General features: G+C 48.0%; 1 protein-coding gene across 3 annotated transcripts in view; it reads left to right on the top strand.

Annotated features, from left to right (window-relative positions):
• The window catches only part of CPPED1 (calcineurin like phosphoesterase domain containing 1), a 124,159-nt gene that overhangs the window by 87,596 nt on the left and 16,313 nt on the right, over window positions 1-20,250 (top strand). The window lies entirely within an intron of this gene.

A 20,250-nucleotide genomic window follows, 5' to 3' on the forward strand; every position in this document is an offset into this window, starting at 1 on the left:
CTGGCTCACCAAAACTCATATCCACCACCGGAATGCCAAGTAAATAATTTAGGGCAGGACCGAAACCCTCTGCTCAGCCCCAGCAGCGCAGTCTCTTCCCAAAGGCAGAGTGACGTGGGACACCAAATTATAATCAGGCGGTTCTTTGCTAGGCACGGGACAGCGCAGGGAGCTAGATTTCTTATTCCACTCTGACTGGCTTCAGGCTCTGGAACCCTGATGGGCTGTCTCCAGGAGGGCCTCCTGGCCCGGGAAGACGCTGATATGTCCTGTGCCTTTAATTCTGCCTCCTCAGTATCTCTCCAGGCTGTCCCCTCCTGTAGGCCGCCATTGTGTCTCATCTGGGACATCACGTCAGCTCTAAGCTGGTGACCCTGCCCCTTCTTCCCCATTCCAATCCACCTTCCCCTAGCAGCCAGAGGGGCATGGAGCCCCACAGCCTCCACCCATCTGAGCCCCTCACCCCAGGATAAGACCAGCCCCTCACCCTTCCCTATCATCGCTGCCTCATCCACTGCACCTGGCCAACACCTGCTCGACTCTGACACCGTCAGTGTGAGATGCCCCCGGCCCACCCCACCGCTCAGCCTCCCTGGATCCCAGAGGATTTGTACGTCTTGACTTGCCTGAATCCCCCACTGGACTCAGCTCCTTAAACACAGAGACACTGTCTGGTCACCCCTGTGTTCAGGAGCCTGACTCGGGTCCCAGCGCGTGATAAAGCCCTCATCGACGTTTGCGGATGAAGGAAGGACTGAAACCGACTCCCTCAGGCACCGACCGCCAACAGCTCGTCTGTTTGGCACCGTTGTAAGCCAGGCACAGAGCACAGCAAGGCCATGCTTTTCAGAGCTCCAGACACAGCCCTTCTGTGGGGCGTCCGGCTCTCGGCACACGTCACACGGCCTCCACGGCCCTTGTGCCTCCTTCTGCTCCGACCCACATGCTGGCTCTCCGGGTTCACTGAGCAGTCAGTGTTTCTCTTTACAGTTCCCTCAACCTTCCCACCAGGCATCACCTTCGTGTCTGAGAAGGGGTCCTCTTCTTGGCTGCTGGCCTTAGGATCTCCACCTAGACCAGCTTGCAAAGGAAACCAGAGCGATGGGTGCCCTTCCTGCAGTCAGCTGCCAGTTTTAGTGGCTTAACCAAACCAAGCCCTTTGCTCAACAGCCTTTCAAACAGAGCAAACCACGGGCACCACCAGGAAGAGATCGGATCAGGTGTGGACGCGACTCAGGCAGACTGCGTGACCTGCGTGGTCTGGGAGCGCAGGCGGGTGGGCGGTCACGAGGAAGGTCTGCACCTGGGACTCAGCAATGCAGGAGGTTACCCGGCAATGTGACTTGAACTCATTTTGGAAAGCCTGAAGTTCGAATGACATTCTGTAAACTTAATTAACTTAAAGACCACGATAAAATTGGGGACGATGGTGGCAGATGGTATTCAGTACTGCCTCAGCTTCTCCCCACGGCCACATCCCTCCCTAATACTGTTTCAGTGTCACTTATCTCCCCGCGTTAAAATGCCAGCGCTCAAAAACATGTCAAAAGCTCATCCCAATATCCAGGGTAGCTTTTAATTATGATAATTGTGTTGTTATAAAATATCCTTTTAAAGAGCACATCCCTCCTCAAACCACCTTGGAGGTAAAACCCAGTTTCCTTCCAGCAAGCTTAATGAATAATTCTGAGTCATTGTGTGGGATGAATAAATGATTTAATCGAGAACATCAACAATCATCTCCCATTGTGGCATTAATTTCTAAATGGGACGAGGAAGAGGAGGAGGAGGGTGCTACTATGTAACAGGCTGCGGGAGTGTGGGGATGCGGTCTCACGCCAAAGCTGCACAGCTCAGGTTTCCCTAGAAACAGATGTGTTCTGTTTCTCTTTCTGAAGCTCAATAAAAAAACCCTTCTTTGTATGCTAGAAGACGTTGTCAATAGCCCGTACAAATAAACAGTTACAGGGCAGGGACAGATGCACAGACGCGCAGCGGCCCCCGCCCGATCCTCTGTCTTCTTTTCGGCTCTGCCTGCAGACAGTCCATTTCATCACATCCAAGGGACGTCGAAACTGGTTTTCCCCTTAACTCACCTGACACCTGGCTGGAGTTGCAGAGACAGAGAGCAGATGATGAAATCTTGGTTGAACCAGGCATTGTCTCTGTTACTCGTGCCTTTTCAGCAGGTTCATATGTGGCCCAGCTAATGTGGAGTCCAGTAGAAAAACCTCAGTCTTAAAAGACAACAGTCTCACTCTTTAGCTGTTGGCCTTGATGTCTCAATCCCTTTTCTTCGTCCCTCTCTGAGCAGAGAGTTTAATAGGGGTCCCCAAACTTTTTACACAGGGGGCCAGTTCACTGTCCCTCAGACCGTTGGAGGGCCGCCACATACAGTGCTCCTCTTACTGACCACCAATGAAAGAGGTGCCCCTTCCAGAAGTGCGGCGGGGGCCGGATAAATGGCCTCAGGGGGCTGCATGCAGCCTGCAGGCCGTAGTTTGGGGACACCTGGTTTAGAACTTGCAGTAGAGAGCCCAGAGCGAATTTGGCAAGAGAATTTGGCAATTATGAAAAATCCCAATAAATTGGCCTGTCCTGCAAAAAGTTAATGAGTAAGTTCACAGAATTCTAGTTTGGTCTTTAGTATTTATGCTTTTTAAAAAACCAAAGAGAGATGTCTTAGCCCAAGGTTATGGTTTTAGAATTTCTAAGTTTTAGAAAACAAAAAGGTTAGGTTTTCAGGGTTCACTTTATAGGAAAAATAAAACATCAAATCGTACTCTAACATTTTAGGGCATTGTACTGAAATTATTTTATATCCTGGTTTTTCTCAGGAAATGAGATCCCTCCTTTATTCACCTTTGTAAGCCCGGCCCCTAGCCAAGGTGGTCGCATAATAGCCCGTCACCAAACAAATATTAAGTGGAATTGATTTAAACTTGATACAAATCTATTTATCAGCAGAATCACAGGTAACGCCCATATTACCTGTGCATTGGTGTTTACCAGCTGACTTTTGGATGGGAAATGCGTTACCTAGAGCAGGAGTGAGCAAGCTTGCAAACTTTTTGTGCGGAGGGTCAGAAATGTTGGACTACAGCCTCCGCAGCCACTACTCAGCTCTGCCTGTGCAGCACGGATGCAGCCACAGAGGGTGCGTAAGCAGTGGGCGTGGCTGTGTGCAGGAAACTCTATGTACAGAAACAGGTGGTGGGCTGGCAGACCACAGCTTCCTCACCCTTGGTGTAGAGAAATGTTCCCTTTACAGTGTGACGCTCTTGCTCTCCACACTGTCCACACACTGTGCATGAATGAGTCCAATTCCAGGCTGTTTCTGGTGACTTCCCTGTGACAGCCTGACTGACTGCCCAGAACGAAGCGCAGGTTCCTGAGTGGAGGCTGTGCCTGGCTGAGGCACGTTCCATCGGAGGACCGTGACGTTACTGGAAGTGGAAGGGTGTATATGGACAATCTAACACTTGAGTGTTTATTGCAGCATGAATGAGGAAAAATATAACCAGTTCATCAACATGAAGGAGAATATTGGGTAAATCATAGTATATGCAGTATGCAGGTGAGGCAGAGCTTGTGAAGGTGGCGCAGGGTGACGTGTGCGTGCCGGCAGGGTGGGTGACGCCATGTCACACCAAGGGTGAGCACACAGGCTCTGGCTTCGGACAGACCTGGATTCAGATCCTTCGGTGCGACTCCCCAGAGAGGTAGCTCCACGTGAGCTGCTGAACATCTTTCTGCCTTCGTCTCCTCACTCCCAACCTCACGGGGTGGGTGTGACAGTCAAATAGAGCGAGGCGTCATCGTATAAATGCACCAGGCACACTCCCTGCAGCATAGTGTGTGCTTGAGAAAGCGTTGTTTGTGGTTCTACGCTGTGAGCGCCCAGCAGGCAAACATTCGCTTTGGTGGGGGTCTGACTCTGTCCTCTAGTCAGAGCTGGGCTTCTCACCCCGGGGTGCTGGCGAGAATCTCCAGGCCAGGAGAGGCATGCATGCTGTGTGCTAACATAACCTTAATAACGGAAACAGGAAGGAATTAGCAACTCTTCATCATACAAACTGCAGTAAGTGAAGCTAGCCCAAAAACCTCTTGGCTCCCAGGAAGATAGAGTCACAGGGAATCTGAGATTTTTCAGGGTGGATGAGGAATGTATTTTATTTTTAGCTTTATCTAAAGTGTGTATTTGTTTAAAAGATTGGAAAGGACTGTACTAGGTGGAACATTCCTGCTGAATCTAGTGATAGAATTTTACTCTGTTTATTTGTTTAAAGCACATACCTCGCCAATGAATGTGTTAGCAAACACACCTTTGAATGTGGAACTTCATAGCCATGTTTCCCTGAATCTAGCAAACGCATTCACAAGGAAATGGCAGTCATCTTAGGGTGCCCTCTGTGTAAAGTGCGTCATAGAAACCGTCTTACTCATTTCTTTTTTAAACCAATTTTCAAATGAGAACTCACAGACAGTCCTTTTTTTTAAGCATGTGTAGAATCAGGAGTTTCTGGGGGCACATCATCTTTAAGACTTTACCCTCTTCAACTTATTTTTTGTGATTCAGTCTTGAGTTCATTTTCCCAGTCAGTTCACCATAAAACATCATGTGTTAGTCACTTGAAGTCCGTGTTTCGTTCTTGTGTGTGTGTGTGTGTGTGTATTTTTCCGAAGTTGGAAACGGGAAGGCAGTCAGACAGACTCCCGCATGCTCCCGACCTGGATCCACCCAGCACGCCCACCAGGGGGCGATACTCTGCCCATCTTGGGGCATTGCTCTGCCGCAATCAGAGCCATTCTAGCGCCTGAGGCAGAGGCCACAGAGCCATCCTCAGTGCCCGGGCAAACTTTGCTCCAGTGGAGCGTTGGCTGCGGGAGGGGAAGAGAGAGACAGAGAGGAAGGAGAAGGGGAGGGGTGGAGAAGCAGATGGGCGCTTCTCCTGTGTGCCCTGGCCAGGAATTGAACCCAGGACTCCTGCACGCCAGGCTGACGCTCTACCACTGAGCCAACCGGCCAGGGCCTCGGTGTTTTGTTCTTTAAGAAACCAGATAGAAGACCAACTGCCGAAGCTGCATCTGTGCAAAGCGATTGGTTGCGTTGTGTTTCGCACTTTGGAGGTATCCTTAACAGTTGGGCTAATTAAAGCTAAAAGTAAGTCCCGGTGGTAAATATTTATAAATTGAGAATCTAGCATGTGTAAACGTGTGCTGCTAGTTCCCAAAGTTAAGGCAACATCCATTCCTTCAACAGAGAGTTTGGGCCTGGCGCTGGGCAGCGAGGTCAGGAGTGGACGAAACAGAGAGCGGTCCTTCTCTGGGCTCGCAGATCCGCTCTTACACTAAAAATAGAAAATCCTGCTGAAAACCCCATTGCAACATTTCGAAAAGGAGCCACAAGAGCGTGAGAAACAATGGTGTCTGTTTATCAAGTCAAAATATTATATTCTCTCTTTTTAGGCCATGTGTTAAAAACAGCAACTAGTGTAATTTTCAAACGAGCAGTGGGATTCCTGTGTTGAACCGAAATGTCCCTCGCTTAGCTGACCACTCTTACTTCCTGTCCTGGCTTGGGGTGTTTCACATAATTTACTGGACTTGTTTCCACTCACGAGGCATTCACCCCCACTGTGTCCAGCAGTGTCCGTGCACACTTAGAACATCGCTACGTAAAATACGCAAGAAATCACTTTACTTTCATTTTTCTATTTCACGTAACAAAAATGTTTACATATTGATGGTTCACTTGGAAGAAAAAGAATGACACCCGTGTGGGAACGGCCTCCTACTGCAGACGTGGCTCTTCGGGCCCCTGCTCACAGCCCCGAGGGTGTTTGACCCTGTCTGCGGCATAGGTGGGGACCAAGCACGCTCTGGGAAGGAGCAGAGGCACTCCGCGTCCATCTTAAATTGAAATATAGACACATAAGAGGAAGGAAAAGAATTTCATAAGTATCTCCTTTATGTAAGGTGCTATCCTGTGCACTGTTCAAGTCCTGGGAGGCCTTCCCGGCAGTGACGTTGCCCAGGCAGAAGGGACCTTGTCCGGAGCAGGCGTGCTGCTGCCTTGGCCATGAGCCTCCAGCTGCGCACCCTGCCTAGGTGCGGGCCTGTGCTTCTGCCTCCCCTGGGGGACTGTGACCTCACTTCCTCGGTGGTACCGCTGAAGGGAGATACCTAATGATGCAGTTTTTCTCCTGGAAAAGGCAAACAATAAGACTTTTGAGAGCCATGGCTCATGTTCAGTTTTATTACTCACGTTATTGTCGGCGGCTGGCCTCATTGTCACGGCAGCCTGCACAACAACCCTACAAGAGGCTGGTGCTCTCTGCACTTCACTGACAAGCAAACCCAAGTCCTAGAGGCTGAATTGCTTGTCCAGGTCACAGAGCCTGAAGCAGGAATAGCAGCAACTTGGGTTTTGTGGGGATTAGATGCGGCCACCCAACACCTTGCCGCATTGTCTGGGGCCTGTTAATGCTCAGTAATGGTGGTGCTGTTAATATTATCCATCTTGCTGTCTTCATTGGCATTATAAAAATATTTAAATGACAGCATTAGAAAAATTGATGTGTAAGAAACATAATTTCTCCTTTTCTCTCAGTTCATGCCTCTGGTCCACAGCTTGGTTGCCAGAATTTGAATCCACGTCTTTGTGGGCATGTTCTCTATTGCTCCTCTGCCCACCACACTGGGGTGGCATGTCCCAGAGACAGCCCTGTGATGTGCCACCAGTGGGTGCTAAAAACCACAGGGTAGCCAGCTTCCCCGACCATTAGTTCTACTCCATAGACATTTAAAATGCAATTAAAATATGCTGATATTAATAACATAATTACTACATGTTGAATACTATACTGCAAGTACTGTTCTGATTTTACAGACAAGAAAACTGAGGCACGGAGAGAGCAGTCAGCTACCAGATTCACTCAGTGGGGAAGGGGCAGAGCCAGGCCCAGCTCGAGGGCTCGGGCTCTGGGGCCTGGCCTCTTCCCCACGTTGCTGTCAGGGCAACAAGTGGAGTGTGCCCTGGGCGTGGGCATCCACAGCAAGATGCGAGGGGCCAGGCCAGCTGGTGCTGGGGCAGGTCCCCCATCTCCTCACCCACCACGTCCACTTTCCCCCGGCCCTGCCTGAGGGGCTGTCTCAGAGAAGGAGCTGGCTCAGCCAGACCCCAAGGCTTAGACCGAGAATGTCTCAAGGGGTCTGCGGAGTGAGGGTCCAGGGAGTCCACTGGGCGTGACCTCCCCTCCGGCCTCGGCAAGCAGCGATTTTTCTTTCAGAGTGAGCCTCATCTCGTTCTTTCCCCTTGATGGTGTGAGTGGTGCCTGCCGAGGGTGAAGATGCTGTCTTTGTGGTTTCTGTCGAAACGGGGAGGGTTTACACCGCCCCACAGACTCTCCGACAGAGTCCCCGGGCGCCCAGTGCTCCACCGCCCCATAGACTCCCCGACGGCTCCCCGGGCGCCCAGTGCTCCACCGCCCCACAGGCTCTCCGACGGGCTCCCCGGGCGCCCAGTGCAGCTGCGCTCTTATCTGAGGATCATGGGCGCCTGCAAAAGCACACTTAAAGAGTGGCAGCTGAGGCACTGGCCGGGTAGGTTAGGTGGTTAGAGCATCATCCTGACTCAGCAAGGGTGTGGGTTTGATCCCCGGTCAGGACACCTACAACGATCAACCAACGAGTGCATCAGTAAGTGGAACAGCCACAAATTGACCCCCCCACCCCCCATCTTCCTCTCTCTTTAAAAATCAGTAAATTAAAAAATAAATAAAAAGAAATAGGGACTGTAGCTCATAGAAAATAGTGGTAAAATAAAAATAAAGGTTGATTTGAGACATTATCTTGATAAAAGAGACATATTATGGCAACCAGTTTATTTCAACTTGATAAAGTGTTGGTTGTTGCTGCAAATATGCACCAACTCTTAGAGTGAACGAAGCGTAAATCACAGGTCGACTTGGTTTCCTCGGCCACAGTCGGAAAGACTGGTCTGACAGCGGCCTGCGCTTTGCCTGTGGTGCGGGCAGCAGGGTCACTGAGGGTCACTGTCGGAAGAGAAAAACTGTTTTCAGCTTCGTCAGTTTTCCTAAGGATCTCTTTCGGAATCCGTCAATAATCTGATTATTTCCCTGCTCGGGAACTAATGTGTGTGTTTTCTCTGCCAGCACTTTATTTGTCAATGACTTCCCTGTAATTCCACAGTTCCCCAGCGTCGCTTTCTTAGCTTTATGAAATCCGGCGCCTTTAGTGTGATTTGTGGTCTGCCTGGTCGTGCAGGGTGGGGTGTTTTGAGCAGGCAGCTCGGTTTGTAAGCAGTCTGTCAGTGAGTGTTTTTCTTGTTATTGAGAAGTTCCTTTTCATACAACTGAAACCATATCCGCGAGCATTTGAGAGGCGTAAGCGTATGTCATACATAGTATTATCTCCTGTCATTTTAACCACAAACCACAGATAACTTGTACTACCTAGACACAACACACACTCATTGAACTCTTTATATTATTGGACATTTAGGCTGTTTCCTCTTTTTTTCTGTGATAAATACTACTGCCATGAACTCTTCATGCACGAACAAGCCCAAAATGTGAAACAAAAATACTTGTGCATCATTTTCTAACCTTATTATAAAACAGACTGCAGTTGGTCTTGGTAAGACCTGAGGTGACGAGAATAATCATGTTTCGTGGAAGACGTTCTGCATTTTCACTGGAAGGGTTATTGGCGCTCTTGCTGCTGGGATGGGGTACTTTGTTATTGTTACATTCACCTCTACATTTGTGAACAAGTAATGTGCATCATGTCTGCATTTGAAACTAGGGAACTGAGATAAGTAACCATCAGTCCTATCCTCAGGAAACTCAGCCTAGAGGAAAAGTCAGAAAAGGAACCAGAGACTTCCCAGCAACGTACAAGTCTTAGATTGGGGATTTATGACACTTCAGAGAATATTTTTAAATATTTAAACTCCTCTCTCTATAAGTCACGTTTGAAGGTATGTATGTCATTAGTAGCTATTAGTAGCTATTTATTGGGTAGGGGCATGGCTTCTCTGCAGAGTGTGTACATAGTGTCCTACTGGCCTCTGCATCAAGGACATTTCATCCCTCCTTCCTGTCTTCTTCCTTCATTGTTTGTTTTCTTCCTTATAACCTTTATTTCATGGTTGTGTCTACATGAAATCACTCTGTCAAGTGTTTGCCTTGGGTGCATGCATGTTTTTGGTTAATTCAGTAGATTTGGAATTGCCTAACCTGTGCCAAGCCCTGGTATCATGGCAAAAACGACTTCCAGGGTAAAGGTATCTTTCTGGGGTGAGTGACTACCAGGATATGGAAGCATTGTGACTGGTGCCCAACTTCCTGTCTTCGGGTCAGAGTTACAGAACTGCTCTTCTCAACCTTGTCAAGGCCACTGACCCTCTGGCCAGAGGTGTCTGTTCCTCATAAAGATAAAGCCAGCTGCCTCTGGGACAACAGGGAGCAGTCAAAAGGGGACTTTGTAATTGTATAAAAATTATGTAATTATAATTTTTTCTTTTTTAAAAACTGTGAAAGTGGATTTTACAAGATATTAATATTTGTTGTTATCTGTGGGTGGTGAGCATACAAATGTAGTATTACTTTTTCAGTAAAAATATTCAGGACTCACGTAAATATTCTAAATTCCTCAAAAGATGAAAAAAGAATAATGAAAAAAAAACCCTTTAATGAGGTCAAGGTCGGGGGTTGGCAGCCTGTTTCTGCAAAGGGCCAGATAGTACATATTTCAGACTTTGTGGGCCAGAGGCAAAGTTGAGAATATTACATTGGTACTTGTATAAACCTAAATGTAGACATTTAATAATGTAAGAAGCATTATTAATTCATATTCCTTATAAGCAAACAGACAATGGGGCTGTGGTTTGCTGACCCCTGGTCTGCGTACTTAAGATCAATCATTGTTGACACTTGTATTTAAGGATAGCAGTTACAGAGCCATCGGTTTTCAGAAATGTATGCCACTTAGCAGTCTCCATACTCAAACTCATCCAGCCACAAGTGAAAGGCTAACACCGAAGGGAGGGAAAGACCGTCTTGCGTTTCTGGTTGACCATGAGGTATTTTAATACCTCACACTCTTCCTCTGAAGTGCACGGTGTGTTTCTCACCTCCAGATTGCCTCCGAGTTGTCGTGTCGAAGTGGCCTAAGGTTACTAAGCCATCTTCCCCCTCTGCCGCGGCATGCCTTGGGTCCGTGCCTTGGTCCCGCTGGACACATAATTCTTCAGAAAGCAATTTCACAAGCACTAGAAAGGGATGTGCAGAAGATCACTGGCCAAACAGCACTTCCGTGGAATCCTACTGAATCCCACCCCATCAGGGAAATGTCCTGGGACCTCTTGGACAGCAGGCGGCCCTATTATTTTGAAAAAGCTTCCGAAGACCAGCTTACATAGTTTTCAAAAGCAGATTATTGGTCACGCATAAAGAGTTACTGTTCTAAAATGTCCAGGGTAGTGTTAATTCCTTCCGGCTGCACTCCAACCCCAGCCCAGAGAATAGGGAGTTTATCATCTCATGTAGATAGCAGGGTGGGTGGTCCAGGCTTCTCCTGGGCTCACTCAGGGACCAGGATCTTGTCGTGATTCTACCCCCCCCCCCCGGTCCCCATGTGGCCCTTCACTTACGCTGGACCTTCTCCGGTGGCTGCCACAGCTCTGGACATCACGTTCAGACCTGACGGCCCTCAGAGGCAGAAAAAGGGACATTTTAAAAGAAACAGAACCTGCCCCAGGACCCGCCAGCGGGCACCCTCCCTATTCAGACCTGGGCCACAGAGCCTTTCCCCACCCTCAAGTGTCCGTAGGAAGAGAATGACCACAGCTGTCTCAATCCTGGTTCCTGGTTCTGGGGGTGAAGCCCCCCCCCCCAGCAGGACGTTTCCCTGAACAAAATCAAGATTATTTTAGCAAAGAGAGAAAAGGTGTGAAACTGGGAAGCAGTCAGCATTTCTCCCAGTGTCAGAAGCATTGTGTGCCCTCGCCTCGCCCACCCTCCCGCAGTGCCAGGAAAGAGCCTGTGCTGATGGTGTAAACTCGTCATCTGGGAGACTCACAGCAATGCCATGGGGGATCCATTATCATACCTTTTCTAAAACTGAGGAAATGGATGTTCAGGGAGGTAAAGCAGACTGTCAGGAAGCATTTAAGTAGCAGACAGGATTCTAAATCAGTGCCCGTTCCCCTCTCTCAGACTTCCGCACATCAGGAGGCCCCATGTTACTCACAAGAGGGTAACGCTTAAGGAACGTGGTGATTCTTTGGCAATATTAGATAATACCGGACTCCCTGTTCCTTAGATAATATTGGCAAAGAGGAGAGATTTGAGTTTGTCCTCCAGGCCACCTACTAAAAATATAGCCCATGAGTTGCCACAAGTTTTATCTACTGTTCATCCATCCGTTCATTTACCCAACAGTCATTTTTGGGAGCAGTAACTCTATGCTGTTCACTTTGGAGAAAGATATTCAGTTCAATAGATTTGGTCTCTGCCCTCCCAGACCAGTGGGAGACACCCAGGTGGGAACACGAAATCACAGGACAAAAGCAGAGGAATGTTCAAGGATGAGGAGGAAGGAGAATCAGCTTGATCCAGCTTAGCCAGGGATTTCTTCCCTGCAGAGAGGAGCAAGCAGGGTCTTGAAGGGTGAATAAGAGTTTGTCACGCAGATGCGGGCAGGAAGAGGGCATTCAAGATGCAGGGCCGAGCAGGGGCTGAGGCTGGCGCTGGCACGGAAGCTGCTCAGTGACCAGAGTAGGGCTCAGGTATTCGATGACATGGGGCCAGAACCAAATCCAGACCCTAAGGTGACGGGGAGGTGTGGAAAAGTTTTCCGTGGGTAAGTGGGGCAGTCGGGCCTTGCATTTTAGAAAGACAACCTTGCTCCGTCTGTCCAGGATGCACTTTCTCGTCCCTCCTTCCTGGGTTTTGTCTGGGGCTGCAGCAGCATGTCAGGCTGAAAGCACGGGTCTCCAGGCCTGGTTACAGCCACATGTGACCACATGGCCCAGTCCTGGAATTTAGCAAGTCGGGCTGCCAGAAAGCTCTTTATTGGCCCTTCTCGCTCCTTTTTGCTTGGAACTTGTTCACAATGCCTGGAAGCCCTGCAGCCACCTTGCAGCCGTGAGGACAAAGCCACAAGCTGAGGATGGCAGAGCAGAAACACAGGAGGAGCCCGGATCTTACTGAAATCCTTAAGTAGCTGCGCCCGGCTGCCTGCCTCTTCTTTCTACGGGATGGAGCAGTGATCCTAAATAAACACAAACACAGCCTTTACTGGCGTTAGCCACTGAGGGCCGATGTCCTGACCCATATGGGGTGGAAAGGAGGGCGGACTGGAAGGCAGGAGGCGAGGAGGCCGGGCAGCCACCGAGATTGCCCTGAGGACGGAGCGCAGAGAGGGCAACGGGCAGGCTCCGGCAGAGCAACCAGCAGGACCCCTGGCCCAGGAGGGTGAAGCGGGTCTGGAGTGAGTCCTCATTATCTGGCGACTGTGCCTGCTGGCCCCAGGGCGGGAGGAGGGGTGACCACAGAGGAGGAGCAGGCACTGGGACAAAGGAAGGGCGTGGAGGAGGATTCCAAGGATACCAGGAGGCGAGGTCCTCGAAGCAGCCCAAGAACTGACTGGGCTGGGAAATGATTCGGAATCACGGGCAGGTGGAGTGGCTGAGGTCATGACAGAGGCTGTGGTCATCCAGCGAGCAGGGAAGGTCACCTTCTAGAGGGCCGTTGGGACGCTTGCTGACGTGGCGTGTGCCGTGCTCTGTCAGGAACCTCTGCCTGCTTAATCTTTCTGTCCCCGTTACTAGCATGAACCTACTTCCCGACTTCCACGCCTGCAGCCCTCCCCCCGGGACCTCCCTGGCAAGCTCCGGCCAGACCCAGAGCCCTTTCTTCCCTGGTAAATTTCGTCTTCAGCACTGCAGAGCTCTCCCTTCTGTGACTTGCTGCCACCCCTGTCTACCTCCCTGCAGTATTTTTGGACAGATTTCCAATTTGATACATGAACATGCCATCAGTCAAAACAATCTTTTTAATGAGCCTCTTGTCCTGACAGCTGTGTTTAAGATAGGCCATGGGAAACGGGTGATGGAAATCTAGAAAATTGTCCATTCTGGATGGACACCTTAATGTGTCCGCACGCTCCATCTCCTAAAGAGGAGATTATGAATAGCGAAAAAGATGTAATTTGTGCAAATGAAAAAAAGATCTCTTAGATACTTAGGAAAGGCTGAAAGGAAGATATAATTATCGAGCACCACGGAGCACGTCACACGCAGCTTCCTGCGGCGTGACCTTGGGCACAGGCTCTGAGTCTCCTTTGAACTCCTCCAGACCCCAGGGGTGGTTGATGTCATTCCTACCTGCAAACGAGGAAACTGAGTCTCAGAGGGGATGATGGGCCCGGCCGTGGCAGGCTGAGTTTCAAGCTTGTGTCCCCCGACCCCCACCCTAAGCTGCCCCTGCCTTTCTGGCAGCCAAATATCAAGCTAACAAAACACTGCCCTCCTCCGGCATGCACACCCAGGTCATCAGGAAGGGGACAATTAAATGTAAAAGTCGAGCATAGCTGCCCACGGAGAAGAGAATACGGGGGAGTGAGTGAAGGTTGCAGGAACGAGTGCCTGGCTGGCGGGGAAGCCTGGCTGTGCTGGGGTCACAGCCCTCCCCCTGGGCCCCGCAGAGGGATTCTTTCCCAGCGACACCACTCCCTTCCCAGGATCTGGGGAGAGTCTTCTCCGCAGCAGGGTAGGCGCTTGATCACTAGCGGGTGTAGTGGTAGAAGCAGAAAGGTCATGTTGCAAACAGGAGCTGGGCTTGTCTGGCCGCCTTCCAGCATTGGTGTGGAGACCCTGGCCCTGGCTCTCCTTATCTGCTCCTCTTCGGAACGTTTGCTACACAACCACTTCCGTCCTGATGAGGCTGAAAACACCAGCCCTGATCCACTTCTCTGCCGTCACGGATTGTAGTTTTGTTTGTTTGCTTGCTTGTTTGTTTGTTTGTTGAGAGAGGGAAGGGAGAAAAAGGAAGGGAGGCAGAATGAGAAGCATTAACTCGAAGATGCTTTCACTTTAGTTGTGTATTGATTACTTCTTGCACGTGCTTTGACCGAGGATTGGACCTCGGGCTCAAGCCAAGCCAGTGTCCCCTTGCTCAAGCCAGCAACCTTTGGGCTCAGGCTGGCGTCCTGTGGGGTACTGTGGACGATCCCCCACTCAAGCCGGCGAGCCTGTGCCCAAGCCAGCAAACGGGGGTTTTGAACCAGCGACCTCAGCATTCCAGGTCAACCCTCTATCCACTGTGCCACCACAGGTCAGGCAGGAATTGTAGATTCAGCCTCCTTCTCCTGCCTTCCTGTAGTTTCCATTAACAGGAGCCTTGAAAGGGAGGAATATAATTTTTATTAATTACATTTAAGTGAGGCAAGAAAAGTGCCATTTACATGGCTTTTTCTTTAAGGGATAAAATTGGGGGAATCATTTTTTTAAAAGAAAGAAAAGAAATATGTTCTTTTATACACTGTGATCTGGCCTCGAGCCTTAAGTTATTTCAACAATTGGGCCTTCACCTCCTACCCGAGCAAAAAGAAAAGAAAAATACAGAGGAAGAGAGAGAATCTCAGGAGGAGGTTGTGACTCTGCAGCACGAGCCAGATGTTTCACATCACGTGGACCAGACATCTGATCAAATGCCAGAGGTGCCAGGTGTTGGTGTGTTTGCGCCCACAGGAGGAGAGGCATGAGCCCCGGTTCCCAGCAGTGACGCAGCCCAGGGCACCTGGTCCCGTGGCAGTGAAGCCTTTTCTGTGGCTGCTCAGACCCTTCGGGAGACTGGGGTGGGGGGTGGGGGGGGTGGGGTGGTCAGCTCCTCTACGGCCTAACACACCCTTCCCCCCAGGGCACATCACGCATCACACGCAGAGGCAGGGCCACTTGAGGTGGGTGCTCCACAACTCCAGTCTTCTTGTGCTAATGACCCTGCACAAAGGGGAACAGATGGCTCCTCCCCTGAGACCTGGCCACCCAGCTGGCCTCGGAGCCCTTCCTCCCAGGAGTGTCCCTGCCCCGGATCCGGGGGCTCTCAGAAACCACACTAACTATGAGTGTCCCCATCTACCTGAGCAGTCCCTGAAGGGCCAACAGTCTCTGAACCTACCTGACCTCCCAGTTTAAAATATACGACAACCATCTGACACCCTAGACTTTATGTGCCAGAAATGCAGTTTTCAGGATGTTACAGAGCAGCTTGAGATAGAGTTGTATGTCCTGAGTGAGATAATACTGAGAGAATAAAAGCAAGTTGCAAATCCATGGATAGCATATCGCATTTTTGTGAAATATATATATTTGTACACATGTGCATTTCTATAGAACGGTATCTAACATATGTGTTATCAGTACAGACATTTGAATTGTCTGGATAACACACACTGCACTCCTAAAACGGGAAGAGATTTCAAGAAATTTCTCTCCCTTCTTTTTTTTTAATGCTCTGTATTTTTACATTTGATTTTCTTTTTAGCAAACATGCATTGCTTTTTTCTTTGAACTTCTTATTCAGAAATATTGTTGAGCTTACAGAAAGGCTACAAGTAAAAAGAACACCTATCTCTATACCCTTGACTCAGATTCATTGGCATTTTACCTCGATTGCTTTCTTTTTTAATTATTTGTGAGAGATAATGCAAATATGTATCCTTTCCTGATCTGAGAGTCAGTTGCGTGGGCGATGTGTGTGTTTTCTTACTTTCCCTTTTTCTTCACACAAAAGGAAGGCTACCATATATGTATTTTTTGCACTTTACTCACATAACTCTTTTGGCACTCACGTCAGTTCATGGTGTCCTCCTCATTCTTGACAGTGGCACTGCGTGCGTGAAGTTGACTCAGCTGCTGTCCCAGAGCACGCGGTGCCTCTGAAGGCTGCAAAACAGTGAAGGTAAATAGTGGAAAGAAAGAGTTAAAAGCCCCTGAGAAGAGCAAGCTGCAGCTCTACCTGAAAGATGTTGTCCTTTTTTGTTTCATTTTATTTTATTTAGAAATTAAATTTAATGGGGTGACATTGATCAATAAGAGTACATTTCCGGTGAACATCTCTATAGCATTTGAACTGTTGATTGCGTTGTGTGCCCATCGCCCAAAGTCAAATCATTTTCGGTCACCGTATATTTGTTCCTTCTTCCTCTCCCCCCACCACACCCCTCCCTCTCCTAACCACTTTACTTTAATCTGTGTCCATGAGCCTCAGTTTTACATCCCACCTATGTGTGAAATCATGTAGCTCTTAGCTTTTTCTGATTTATTTCACTCGGCATAATGTTCTAAAGGTCCATCCATGTTGTTGTAAATGGCAATATGTCATCATTTCTTATCGCTGAGTAGTAGTCCATTGTGTGTGTGTGTGTGTGTGTGTGTGTATGTGTGTGTATGTATGTGTGTGTGTGTGTGTGTGTGTGTGTGTATATATATATATATATATATATATATATATACCTCTATCAAGGGACACTTATGTTGTTTCCATATCTTGGCCACTTTTGAATAATGCTGCGATGAACATGGCAGTGCATTTGTCTTTGAGTTCCAGTGTTTTTGAGATTTGGGGTAGATACTTGGTAGAGGGATTGCTGGATCGTATGGTAATTCTATTCTTAAATTTTTGAGGAACTACCCTACTGTCTTCCGTAGAGGCTGTACCAGTTTACATTCCCACCAGCAGTGGATGAGGGTTCCTTTTTCTCCTCAGCCTCTCCAATACTTGTTATTACCTGTCTTATTGATAACAGCCAATCTAACAGGTGTGAAGTGGTATCTCATTGTAGTTTTTATTTGAATTTCTCTAATAGCTAGTAAAGATGAGCATTCTTTCATATATCTGTTGGCCAGTTGTATATCTTCCTGAAAGAATTGTTGTCTGTTCAGGTCCTCTCACCATTTTTTAATTGGATTGTTTGCTTGTTTGTTGCTGAGCTTTGTGAGTTCTTTATATATTTTGGATATTAACCCTTTATCAGAGCTGTTGCTTGTAAATATCACCTCCCATTTGGTTGGCTGCCTTTTTGTTTTGTTGTCAGTTTCCTTTACTGCGCAGAAGCTTTTGAGTTTGATATCTTTGTTGTTTTAAAGTGGGAGAACTCAGGTCACCTCTGTTCCCGCAAATAGAGTGCCAGAAGCAGCAGGGGGTCCAGTTGACCTCCTTTGATCAGGATCCCTGGAAAGAGAGCTTAAGGTGGGGTGGGAGGCCATGTGAGGGCTTCTGGGAGCAGGGAAGTGAGGCTGTAGGACAAGGCAAGGGACAAACTTGATCATGGGTGTGTGCCCAACTGGAGTCGGACTTCAGCCCCATCCAGCCAGAGCCCCAGAGCACAGGTCCCACCACAGAGGTGGTCCGACCTGGAGGCAGGGAGCCAATCCCTGACCCCCGTGTGCAAAAATCTTTAGCAATGCTGAAGAATTTTAAATAATACATATAATTAGCCTGTTCACGGTGCCTGGCCCACAGATCTTCAATGAATAATAGCTATTGCTATTATGGTCGTTATTCCCTTTTTTGCTCCCCCCCCATAACAGCTTTATTGACCGGCCATGCCAGTAATGTCCCACCTAGTGAATTCACTTATTTGAAGTGTACAAGTCATCGGTGTTTAGTATAGTCACAGAGTTGTGCATCCATCTCCACAATCAATTTTAGAACCTTTCCGTGACCCCATAAAGAAACCCTGTCCCTTTAGCAGTCATTCCCCCATTTCTTCCCCATCTCCCTCCCTCTCTCTTCTCTCTTTGCCCTAGGAATCTACTCTGCCTCTTCTGGATATTTCATGTAAGTGGAGTTATACAGCCTATGGTCTAGGGGCTGACCTTTTGCTCCTTTGTGTCATTTAGTCATTGGCTATGCCCCTTTCCCCGGCCAGCGGAGGTAACATCCTGAGTGAGGTGGCCCCGGTTCAGGTCCCAGGAGAAAGGCAGCTGTGAGCCATTAGCAGCCAACCCTCCCAGGAACTGGAGGGTGGACACACAAGCCTGTAAAGGGTGCTGGTGGGGACAGAACAGTGTCCACCAGAGTAAATCATGGAAGGGCTTTGTTAAGACTAAGGTGATTTATCCAGCACGATGAAGAACAGGGAGGTGGCAGTTACTCAGAATGTCTGGACGCAGAAATGTGTAGTGCATTGTCCCGGGCAGTCTCCTTTTTATCTCTGCAAGGCTCTCCCTTATAAAATCCCCGAGAAAGGAAATCTTAAGTGACCAGACTCTCATACCCTTTGGTGGGAGTTTAAATTGGTCTGCTTTCTGAAGGATAATTAGACAGTCGTATCAAAAGTCTAAACATTGGGGGAAAGAAGGACTTAAACGTTTCAGAAAGGATGCCTGGTTTCATCACTCCTATTTAATGGCAAAGTGGAGCTTCCAGCCATTGCAAAGAGCAAGAAAAAGCCTAGCGATGAGAAAAGAAGTGAACTGTCTCTGTTTATAGATGATATATGGTTGTTTATTCAGAAAATCCCAGGAATCTGCAAAATAATTACTAGTACTGTTAAATGAATTCAGCACAGTCCTGGGGTATCAGATTAGTGGACAAAAATTAATTGTATCATTATATACTGGCAGCAAACTATTATCAAATGAAGTTGTAAAAGTAACTCAATTTGCAGTAGTGCCAAAAAAAAACATAAAGCGCCTAGAGATAACAAAGAATATGTAAGACCTCTGCCCTGCAAATGACAGAAGGCTACAAAAAGTAATTAAAGAAGACCTAGGTAAATGGAAAGATGGACCATGTTCATGGATTGGACGACTACTGTTAATGTGGCACTTCCTCCAAATTGATCTAGAGATTCAACGTAATGTCAATAAAAACTTTGGTTTTATTTTGGGTAGAAATCTGGAAGCTGATTTTAAAATTTCTATGGAAATGCAAGTTACACAGAAAAGGAAAACAATTCTGAAAAATAAGAGCAAAGTTGAAAGACGCTACCTAGTTTCAAGACCAACTATAAACCTACAGTGATCAAGACTGTCGGGCACGTAGTAGTAAAAGGTAAACAACTAGCTCAGTGGAACAGAAAAGCAAGTTCAGAAATAGACCTAGACATATTTGGTCAATCCCTTTGCATCAGAAGCTGGGGAAAACCGGCCTCTTCCTGCCACATTCCCTCGCAGCCCGGGACCTGGACACTTTGGCATTTAGAAAGATACTTGTTGGTGAAACTCCAAGAGTGATTATATTGGAATGTAGGATTCCCAAATTAGCAACTCAGAACCACAACTTAACAGTGAATTACCTCTGGCTAATTCGGCTTTGATCCCAATTCTGTATGTGTCTACAGCTGCAAGTTACAGCCCTGCCTAGAAACACCTGTCCCTCGGCCCTGGCCTGGGCCCCCCGGGCCTCTGGCTGCTGCCTCTTGTTTCCCTGCAGAAGGGAGTATTTATTTATATCTGCTTACTGTGTGCTCACACCCAGCCTTTTTTCACTTTACTTTTATTTTTCTTTCTTTTTTTTTTTTAATGAGTCATTTTTTTTCTTCCTTAGCACTAAGACGGAATAAATTCAGTGTGACTAATGATGTATGACAGAGTGTTCACTGTTTCCGCCAGCGTGCAGTGTGAGGTGCACAGGATTTTCACAAATGCGTGCTCAGGCAGGAGGACAGTAGGAGCTGTCCAGTTGGAACTAACTGGTTGACACGTTCCAGGCCTAAGTCACAGCAAGGCTGTGAGGGGGTGTCAACGTTGTCCTGAGGTGGATGCCCGTTTCCTGATTGATCCGAGGCAAATTTCCAATATCAGAATATTAAATTATACAGAGATTGCATCCCAATCCTCCGATTGATTTGAAATGACTTTGAATCGGGGCAGCTTAAAAATAGCTTTTATAGCGTCTTCACGACGTGCTCCCACAGAGAAATAAATACGAAGCTAATGCCACAGCAGTCGTCCTCCATCGATGCGGGGCTGCTGCCTTTGTTGGGGCTTCATCTAGTGGTAATTTAAGGAGCTTCTTGTCATCTCCATACAGCAGTTCATAATTCAAAAACAATCTATACGTAATACTCAATTAAGGAACCACAGAGGCGTGTTAGCCAGATGACTGATGAACAGCTCGAATGGAAATTCTGCACAACTCTCGAAAACACGGCAGAAATCAATCCCCCCTCAGGAAAACCATGATGTATTAGTACATTCCCTGCCTCCACTGA

The sequence above is a fragment of the Saccopteryx bilineata genome, chromosome 4, assembly GCF_036850765.1.
Source record: "Saccopteryx bilineata isolate mSacBil1 chromosome 4, mSacBil1_pri_phased_curated, whole genome shotgun sequence".
In the NCBI taxonomy this organism is placed as follows: domain Eukaryota; kingdom Metazoa; phylum Chordata; class Mammalia; order Chiroptera; family Emballonuridae; genus Saccopteryx; species Saccopteryx bilineata.